Raw genomic sequence first — 10395 nt, forward strand, 5'->3', positions numbered from 1 at the left:
CAACACACATGGAGTGGCTGCCAGAAGTACCAACCTGGAGCTCTTCAATGCAAACTTTTCCCATGGGAACTCATCCGTGCAGAAAGCCACTGGGCAAGTGCATGTATTCCCATGCTGTTTCTGTACTGCTGATCTCTTGAAAAAATATAAATTAAAAAGAAAGAAGTAAAGAGGATCTTTGGGGAAGGTTTTTAAGCTTTACTGAAAGGATTCATATGGTCTGTGTCAGGCATTCCCTTTGAATGGCAGACAGTTATGTGGTGATGAATATAGGGTAATGCAAATATTTTGTTTTGATGGCCCTGGCCTTCACCTGGAATACAGAAGGCCATACTCAATTCCTCCATCTACTGAAATGGACTTGATAGAGGTTGGTACGAAGTGTAGGTGTATGCTTTTGTTAAAGTTTGGCCTTTGAGGACAACGCTCTCCATTAAGAGAGAGTAGATGGCAAAAGGTAAGAAAATCATGGACTTCCGAGTTAATGTCAAGAAAAACTAAATGAAGAGGTTGCAGGTAGCTGATTAAAACCAAAGCTATGTCCGATATCTACATGCATAGCTATTTTGAAGGGTGCAATCAAGAGAGTTGTAGTTGTTCAGTGATCTATTCAGCAGCATTGTTCCACCTCAGCTACTGCCCATTTGCAGCAGTTCATCCATGGGAAGAACCTATGCAATGCTTTCTGCAAACCTCTAACTCAGAGTGCCCAGGGGCAACTGCAGAAAGACAGAACGAGAAAGGCACTGCGACAAGACTTCTTGCTGCATGACACAGCTTGGCACAGTGGGACATGCCGGCACGGCTGGCTCATCCCCTGGCCAGACACCTGCCACCCGGTGATCTGATGTCCTTCAAATGCCCTCTAGTGGCTGGGGCTGTGCCCGGGGGCCATGTCCCCGTGGTGCAGCTGGAGGAAAAGAGCACTTTGCATGCACATGTAAAGCAGAACCTGAAAGCACATGTGTGGAAAATGGCTGGTGCTAACTGGTAGCCCCCAGCTCCCCCATTCGTGGTGCTGCTGCACAAAAGTAGCATCCAATAATGCAGCTCTCTGCTCCACTAAGCAGAAGAGCTAGGTTGGGAAGCAACTGGCATTCCAAAACTGATGGAGGCTCAGTGGGCCCTCCATGTGTTCACACAAGGTGCAGTGCTGTTTTAAAGACCGCTGTCTGAGGAGAAATTTTCTCTTCTGAACCTCTGTTTAAAAGGAGACATAACAGTCCAGGCACCAGGGAGGGAGATGAGGCTCCCTGAGACAACATGGTCGGAATCCAGTGAGTGAAGGACTCTTAATACAAACACCTGTGGGGTCTGCCACAGGCTGAAAAAAGTCTGTGGACAGTGAGGCTTTATTGCTGAAGGTCCTAAATGGTAGCTGGGGAATCTTCTGCAAGAAATGAAGGAATTCAAGGAATTCAAGACACACTATGAGCTGCATATTTACTTAGGGGAGTCAGATGGAACAACAACAAGCCCCTTCCCTGTCATCAGGGAGCACAAGGCTGGTTTCTGAGGTCTCTATTATGCCTATGCTGTTTGCACTTTCAGGTGAGGGCTTTGTCTGACCTGCATCTGAAGGTTTTAAGGAGCATATTGGCTTGCCCTCTGCTGCAGAAGATCATGAGAAGTCAAATTGCTGTGACCATGAGAATCAACACAATTGATGGGGACGCCAATTGGAAATTCCTGTGATAGTCTCTCTAGATTTCTTCTTTATCTTTTTTCCCAGTATTTTGTCCTCTTATTATTACACAGCTGCTACTTTTGCTTTTCAGCTGCTATTTTTGCTTTGCAAACCAGTATTCACTGACTGCTCCATGGTTGCCCTTTGCTCAGATAATCTTTGGGAGCAACACAGCTCCCACTTGGTGTGTCTGTGACTGCAGAGTGCTTTTGTAATGCTGGGTTTGTCATTGCTAACTTCTCACACCTGCTGCAGACTTATATAAATTATTTCTCAAGTAATTTCAAACTTGTGTGTGAAGAAAGAGAGTTACAGAAATACTGCTTCACATCCTGGTTCTCTGCAGCTGTATTAAGAGTGTAAGCTATTTGGGGCAGGGATCACCTCCTAGGGCATTTGTTCAACCTGTGGCACAAGGAGGTCCAGGAGACCTAATATTTTACTGCCCAGAAAAGCAGAGAGGTAAAAAAAAGCACTGCATCCTTATGGGAAGACTGTCCTGATCTATGATGTGTGTGGATGTGCAAATTACAACAGATGATGCACTTAGCAATCATGTTCTTTGCATACATAAGCAGGAAAAACAGCTCCCAGACTGCCAGTATCTCTCTTGATTCTCACCAAATGGCTGCATGTCACATGGTCACACAGGAAGGGGGATCAAAGAAATGAGAGGAAGAAATGACAGAGGAGGAATCTTCAAATGGGAAGATACATGCCTCTCCAACAGGGAAATGAACAGCATCTTTGAAAAAGACTGAAATTCACCTGCTCTTCAGGCCTTTTCTTCTTTGAAGTAGTTTGGTTTGAGCATTTTAAACTCGCTCTGAAAGGAGAAAAGTGTCTTCAGCTACCCATGCCCAAGAGTGCTGAGCCTGTCTGTGTGGTGGGCTGCTTTCTTAACCAACTCAGTTTTCTGCCCTTCCCTCTCTGTCTCCTGGATCTTCACATAAACCTCCCACCAAAAACAAACAAAAAACCAAACAAATGAGCAAGCAAACAAACAAAACCCTCAAACCCAACCCAAACGAAATAACCAAACAAAAAAACCTCCAAACCCAACACAAAAACCCAAACCAAAGTCCCAACATGAACAAATGAAATGAAAGGAAACTCTGGTTCTTCTGGTAGACCACCTTCTGAGAATTTCCACGATTCATTCCATATTCTGAATTACACCCCTCTGCTTATACAAGAACCATGGCAGACAGTAGGCACTAGACCAGAAGATACTATCCCTTCCCATGTTGGCTGTACGTTGAGCACTTCCTCCAAGCTCCCAGAAAGTTTGAGAGAAAGTGTAAGAGCTGTGTGTGGTTTAGGACCACTAAGGCTGGCTTCTCCTAGCAAAGGGAAAGTTCTCCTGCCCTGAGAAAACTTCACACTGACAACGCTGATGGAAGGAAGACTGCAGTTTCTGCAAGTGTTGATAACCAGATAATGTTTTACATCACCTGCCACACAGTCTTCCCTGAATCATGGAGTCTGCTGTCTCTTCTACATTTCTGCAGACTTCAGGAGAAAGAAACTTTTGACTTTATCTGCATGTGAAAATAGGTTGAGACCTCCAAACTCAGACATTTGGAAGATTTTAATTTGACATGAGTCAGCATGATTGGCAGGTCAAAGCACAATGCTGGCTCTTGCAGCTCAAAAGCGCATGGCAAATTGGTGGAACTGCAAAGCTCATCATGCTGTAGTCTGTGTGGCGCATTTCTTGATATTCCCTCTTCGTACAGTACCCAGAACAGTTATTTGATAGTCCAGATTATTCAGACCACATCAGGGCTCAGAAAAGGTAGAAGAAGACAGAAATGGAGGTAGCCTGATCCTCTGACAGGTAGCCAATGAAACAATGACACCAGGTGTGAAGTCACTTAGGGCAAGCTTTTGAAATAACACAGCCTGTTGGGTGGTGCTGAGCTCTGTTTAAAAACTGGGACAGAATTTTTGCAATGGAAACAGCTGGATACTGAGTGCTTTTAAAAATCTGGCTCCTGTTTAGCTGCCTCCATGGGAACTGAGCTTAACTGAAAACCTGGCCCTGACTGTGTATGCTGAGGACTTTAAAATGGGCCCTTCTGGTCTTTAGAAATTTCAACTGATGGCATTCAGCAAATAGCTGAGATTTCCTTTCTGAAGTACTACTGTTCTGTGTTCCATGTTTTTTGTTGTGGCTTTCTTTTTCAGCTGACACAAACGTCAGTGCCTGCCAGTCTGTTCCAGGCTCTTTAAGCTTGTGTGGTTACAGCCTGCTAATTCCTTTGCTTACATGCCAAAAGCCAGGCGTAGCTATCCGTCACCTTACTATTTGTTGCTTTTGAATCCCAGCCTGAATGAGTGTGTGCATCCTTCAGCCTGAGTCCAGAGGAGTGCTAAAATTCAAGCCTGCAGGAGGAACACTGACCATCAAGAGCCTCAACCAAATCTTGGGGCCCTGTTGTACTCACAGTTATGCAAATAAAGCCTGTATGTTCCCTGCAGAATAAATAGGCAATATTGATATGCAGCAGTGAGAGAACCAGAAGGTATGAAGTGTTGAAGCCACTTAGATAAGGGTGCACAAAGCATGGATAGCCAAGGTGGGAAGAATATTATATCAAATTTCTCTCACTGTGTTTCAAAACCACAGCTGGACAAGTGCTTGATGCATACCACCAACTATCAGGAATCAGTGAAAGGTTATTAATAATTCCTGATAACAATGAGATGGGGCATTTCAAATATAGACAGAGAAGCATATATTAAAAGTCTTTTATAGGGCTGCATCCAGTTATTTAGCATGGGTGACTGCCAGTTGACAAGTGGGCTGTTTTGATTGCTTGCTGTGATGCTCTTATGGGAATGGGAGAGGTGTCTGGACAGAATATCACCAACACTCATGTCAGCTACACACTTCTGGGAAGTGGTGATTGGCGCCATGTAGTGCATTAGTGTATGGGATGCTCTTGCCTGCAGCACGGGGACATGTAGGCAGCAGCAGTGCTAGCTACATGATTATGATGTGACTTTAGGGCACAGTATAAAATCTGTGGAAACAAGCTGTTGAGCGTTTTTAGCAGTCTCATTCCAAAGGGCCAAGGCAATGCAGCAGGCAGAAGGCTAAATTTGTCTTCCCATGAAAATCTGGTTTTTGTACAGGCAAGGAGTCATTTACTGTTTCTCTGAAGCTGAAGAGTGATGGTAAACAGAGATTCAGTGCCAGCTGGAGTGTACGCAGATAATTCTGCTTTCATATAAAAGGTATGAGGCTGGTCTGAACCACTTGACTCTCTGGGTAGAGGACAAATCTCCCTGCTGCTAATTTCCTGTTGGCTTCCTGCATCTGAAAATATCTCCTTCTGGGCAGTAAAGTCAAAGCTAAGTGGCAAAAACCAAGAGAGGTACTCCTCCTGCTCTCCCTGAATCTGTGGATTTCTTGCTGCACCACATGGGTCTGTTCAGAAGAGAGCAGCCAGCTTCTGCTCACCCCATACCTAAACAGAGTTCATTCCTGTGGTAACACTGTCTTCACATTTTCATGCAAAGTATGATTTGCACTGCACTGTTTAGATTGGCTATTATGTGATAAAATCATTCTATCAGGGTGGGGCAGTAAGGGAGGAAAATCCTATCTTTTTGTTTTGCTTCTGCTGTCTGAGTCCTGAATGGGTTTCTAAAAAAAAAGAAAAGAAAAAAAAAAAAGTTTGTGAGAGAAACAGGAGACAGAGGACCAGTATTGATTGCTGCTAGGGAAAAGAGCATTTTGTTGCCTAAACTTCATAATGAATTATACACTCTTCTTCCCACATTAAAGACCATACTGCCTTTGGATGTTATGCCTGTGACCACAAACTCGAGTGAAGAATATGTCTCTCCTTCTCTTCCCTCTGAGTGATAGCAAGGACAGGCTGCTCCCTGCACAGGTGCAGATGGTGCCTGAGTGGCTTTTTGGGGTCTGCAGTATGCCCACTGTCAGGAGTCAAGTCTAATACTTTAAAAATGGAGTTCTTTCTGTATGAGACACTAAATTTACTATCTCTTTAATATATCCTTGATATTGTCCTACCAAATGTCTTATTTGGGAGAGAATCCTAACAAAAGCCTGACACAGATTAGAAGCTGGGGTCTAATACTGGGCATTTTCTGACAAAAGTTTTGCTGCAGGTGATTTGGTTCCAATTTGAAGCAGATTTCCTCTTCTGTTTCTTCAGTATCTCTAGGGTAAGGGGAAGAATGTGCTCCCTGATGCGCATTCTTTCCTGCTGCTGTTTCTGACTGTGCATAGTCTGCTTCTTCACAGTGACCAGACCAGGGTGTTTAGTCAGTGAATAGCCTGTTATGGGAGATTAAACAGATTTCCCTCCCCCTAAACTTCATAATGAATTATACACTCTTCTTCCCACATTAAAGACCATACTGCCTTTGGATGTTATGCCTGTGACCACAAACTCGAGTGAAGAATATGTCTCTCCTTCTCTTCCCTCTGAGTGATAGCAAGGACAGGCTGCACCCTCCACAGGTGCAGATGGTGCCTGAGTGGCTTTTTGGGGTCTGCAGTATGCCCACTGTCAGGAGTCAAGTCTAATACTTTAAAAATGGAGTTCTTTCTGTATGAGACACTAAATTTACTATCTCTTTAATATATCCTTGATATTGTCCTACCAAATGTCTTATTTGGGAGAGAATCCTAACAAAAGCCTGACACAGATTAGAAGCTGGGGTCTAATACTGGGCATTTTCTGACAAAAGTTTTGCTGCAGGTGATTTGGTTCCAATTTGAAGCAGATTTCCTCTTCTGTTTCTTCAGTATCTCTAGGGTAAGGGGAAGAATGTGCTCCCTGATGCGCATTCTTTCCTGCTGCTGTTTCTGACTGTGCATAGTCTGCTTCTTCACAGTGACCAGACCATTGTGTTTAGTCAGTGAATAGCCTGTTATGGGAGATTAAACAGATTTCCCTCCCAGAACAATAATCTTGTGATCATTCAGTGGTTGTTTGTTTTTTTGGGTTTTTTTTGTCCTAAACAGTTTCACGATACTGGAGTTTCATAAGCAGAGATCCATAGAGTACAAAACAAGAATTTGGTTTTGTGCAACTTACTGATACAGCAAGAGGTCCACTTGTGAAGATGAAAATACGGACATTTACTGCATATATTGTGGAGAAACATGGCAGTGTGACATGAAACGCAGCATCAAAGTTAGTGGAGGAAATCTCTCCGGCCCAAACATCGGCCTCGTGCTTCATCTTCATGACTTCCTTAGATAACAGCTGTTAGATATTTACACATGGGATCTGAGACCCCACTATAGATTTTGTTGGGGTAGATGCAAGAATGAGCCTTAGAGACTAAGAGGGAGCAAACCTCCTCCAATGATAGGAAGGCATGGAACAAAGGATCTAAAAACGAATCCCTACATCTTGAGAAGATTTATGACTCCTACCCTTGGGATGGCTGACAATGAATTTTTGCTCATCCCCCTCATTTTGCTTTTCCACCTACAGTTTTGTGCATGTGAAAAAAAAATGGCCATCTGAAAACCCTCAGAGTCAGAGCTCTTTCCACTGATCCATGCTCAGCACTGCATCTGCATTGCACACATCCACCAATGGACCACATATGGTGCCTTCTGCTCTCAGAGGGCTGTACCTGGGACAAGGGAGGTGGCAGAGCCTGCATACCACTTCAGCCTACAAGCTGCTGCTGGAGGATGCTGTTGAACACCACATGAGCTGCAACTGACAGTATGAGAAGGCCTGTCCCACAAAAGCCCCAGAAGCTATCTGTGTGCTCCCCTCCCTGGATTGTCCTCATGCACAAACACACTGCTGCTGTTTCACCCAAGATAACAGGCTCCAGCGTCACACAGCTGGGCTCAAACTGGACCCAGCACTACCCCACAGACAGTGAGAAGGATGGTGCATGGGAAAATTTCAGAGTCCTTCCATAGATCTCTCTCTCCCCCTCCTTGGAGCTGGGACAGGGTAGTGGGCCCACCTCCAGGGCCAAGGCCTTGGTGGAAATTCCTCCCGATATACTCTGATGTTGAAACAGTCCAGCAGGAAAACAAAAGTTCAACTCTCCATCTCTCTCGGGAGAAAGAAAAAGGAACTGAAAAACTGGCTGAAATCAAGCAGAGTGCTTTCCCCACTCTTGCTCTGCTGCCACAGCTGAAAAAAAAGTCTCTGTGTGACCTTGAACGAGCTGCAAACTGCTTTGAAGAAGTTTTTCTCAGGTTTTCCTCCCCCCTTTCAGGCTCAGTTTAAAGGCACAGAAAGGCACTAAATTAATTTCTGGGCATGGGGCAGCAATAAGAGATACACATCACAAAGTCACCCCCAAGACATTCCACCCCTTATCCCATATCGTTGGCTCAATGCCCAAACTAATATATTCTAGTTCTACACACACACATCAATACATACATATATATATACAGAGCTATGTACAAACAGTGACAGTGACATTCAGCAAGCAGTGGTATACAGGCATTCCACATTACAGGTGGAATTTTCACCCAACAATCAGATTTCCCTGCAATACACAACGCCTTGCTCCATCTTTCTGCATCACCCACCAGGTGCAACCAGGCCCCTGAGCAAAAACAACCCCACGGATGGGTTTGTCTGTGCTCGAGGCAGAATTAATCCAAACAGTCTTTCCTAACAGACCTCTGACATTCACTACTGGGACCTTATCTCCGTCTACTGTATGCAGGGATTCAGATTGGGCTGGACCAGCTCTATTGGTGGAACCTTGGGTGTTAGCTAACCAGGTGGCCTTTGCTAGATGCTGCTCCCAATTTTTGAAAGTTCCCCCACCCCACAATCCATTGCACTGTTCCACTTTGCCTGCAGCTGGTGCATGGTAAGGGATGTGGTACACCCACTCAATGCCATGTTCCCTAGCCCAGGTGTTTGTAAGGCTGTTCTTGAAATGAGTCCCATTGTCAGATTCAATTCTCTCAGGGGTGCCATGCCTCCAAAGGACTTGCTTTTCAAGGCCCAGGATGGTGTTCCAGGCAGTAGCGTGAGGCACAGGGTAGGTCTCCAGCCATCCAGTGGTGCCTTCTACCATTGTGAGCACATAGCGCTTGCCTTGGCGGGTTTGAGGCAGTGTGATGTAATCAATCTGCCAGGCCTCCCCATGCAGGTCTGCAACTTAAGAGCCTCATTAAAAAAGTGTTAAGACAGTTCTTAACTAGCTGCTGAAGTCCTTGTGAGGACTGGGGCAATTAGGAATTAATCTTTGTTTGAAACAGGAAAATATTTTCCACCAATGCAAAACCTGAACATAAACTAGTCAATAGGTGGAGAGATTTATTTTGATGACCTCTCCGTTCCTGTTTGCCCTTCTCAGGACATAGCTAGCACAGAAGAAAATCACGGATGCAGGAATCAGCCAAGTCACTCCTCTTACAGAAATTAAAATTTCTGTTCCTACAGTGTAAAAAAAGGAGAGGAGGAAATGCATAATCTTGGGTCTTTATCACAAATCATATGGGGATATTAGGAATTATACTGTAAAATCATTGGGACTGGAAACACACACGAGCATTCTCTGCCATCTCACTGACTGATAGTCTTTCTCTACCTGAGATGCAATATAACAGCAGTAAGATAGCTTTGCTGATAAATAAAATGATAACAAATATGTCCATGCACTGAATTAACAGGGAAAATGAGGTTTTTGCATGTACAATAAAGTAGACATATGTTGCAATTTATCTCTCTACACTGTTACTGCCCAGAGAAATGTACTTATATTTAATCCAGTTCTGGTGCACATGACAGGCATTCTGCAGCTGTCAGTGATGTTATGTACTGTAAACTCCAAACATCCATTGTAAAACTGTGCTCATTATAAGAAGCAAAATATGGTACCTGAATCTTAACCGAAGTATTAATAATAAAAATGGATTACACACATCCTGTTTGCTGAGCAATTATTCCAGGGAAGAGATTGATTTCAGATTTTCCCTGACTGACTGAATGGCAGAACAGGTATTTGCACGGAGTATCTCTGACCTGAAGAAAATGTCAGAAACTTTATAAGCTTTATAAGGAGAAATAAAACGTTGTTTGGGTTTTTTTGCCTTAGCTATATTTAAGTAAAACTCTATTGTCTGTGCTATTTCTTAGAAAAAGAAGAATCTCAGAAAAATTTAATATAATTTATTGAATCAGAAGTCTGTATAACCATAAATTTCTCTACGCTTGAACACAATCCATTTTTCAAATGTGTATCACTGAGGCTTTGTTGATAGGGCTGTTAATGAAAACCCTGACTCTGTGTGATGGACGCACATTTAGATGATGCAGTAGTGTTTAAATTTATGGCAAGCTTCAGATGTAGGCTGCTGGAACTGCTTAGCCTTTATATGTGCAGAAAATGTATGAAACATTTCACTTTTCCCTGTGTGGAATTCTGGGCCTCTATCTACACCTCAGCCATCGACACTGTGTACCAGACAAGCTCTGTGCACATCTCAGTACTGGCAGCCTGAATTCATAAAATCATAGAAAGATTTGGGTTGGCAGATCCAAAGAAAGATTAAAGATCATCTATTTTCAATGCCCCTGTCATGGGCAGGGACACCTTCCACCAGATCAGCTTTCTCAGGGCCCCATTCAACTCTGCCTTGAACATTTCCAGGGATGGGGCACTTGCAACTTCTCTGGGCAACCTGTTCCAGTGCCTCACCACCCTCACAGTGTCGGGGTCAG

The sequence above is a fragment of the Corvus brachyrhynchos genome, unplaced genomic scaffold, assembly GCF_000691975.1.
Source record: "Corvus brachyrhynchos isolate BGI_N302 unplaced genomic scaffold, ASM69197v1 scaffold467, whole genome shotgun sequence".
Taxonomy (NCBI): Eukaryota; Metazoa; Chordata; class Aves; order Passeriformes; family Corvidae; genus Corvus; species Corvus brachyrhynchos.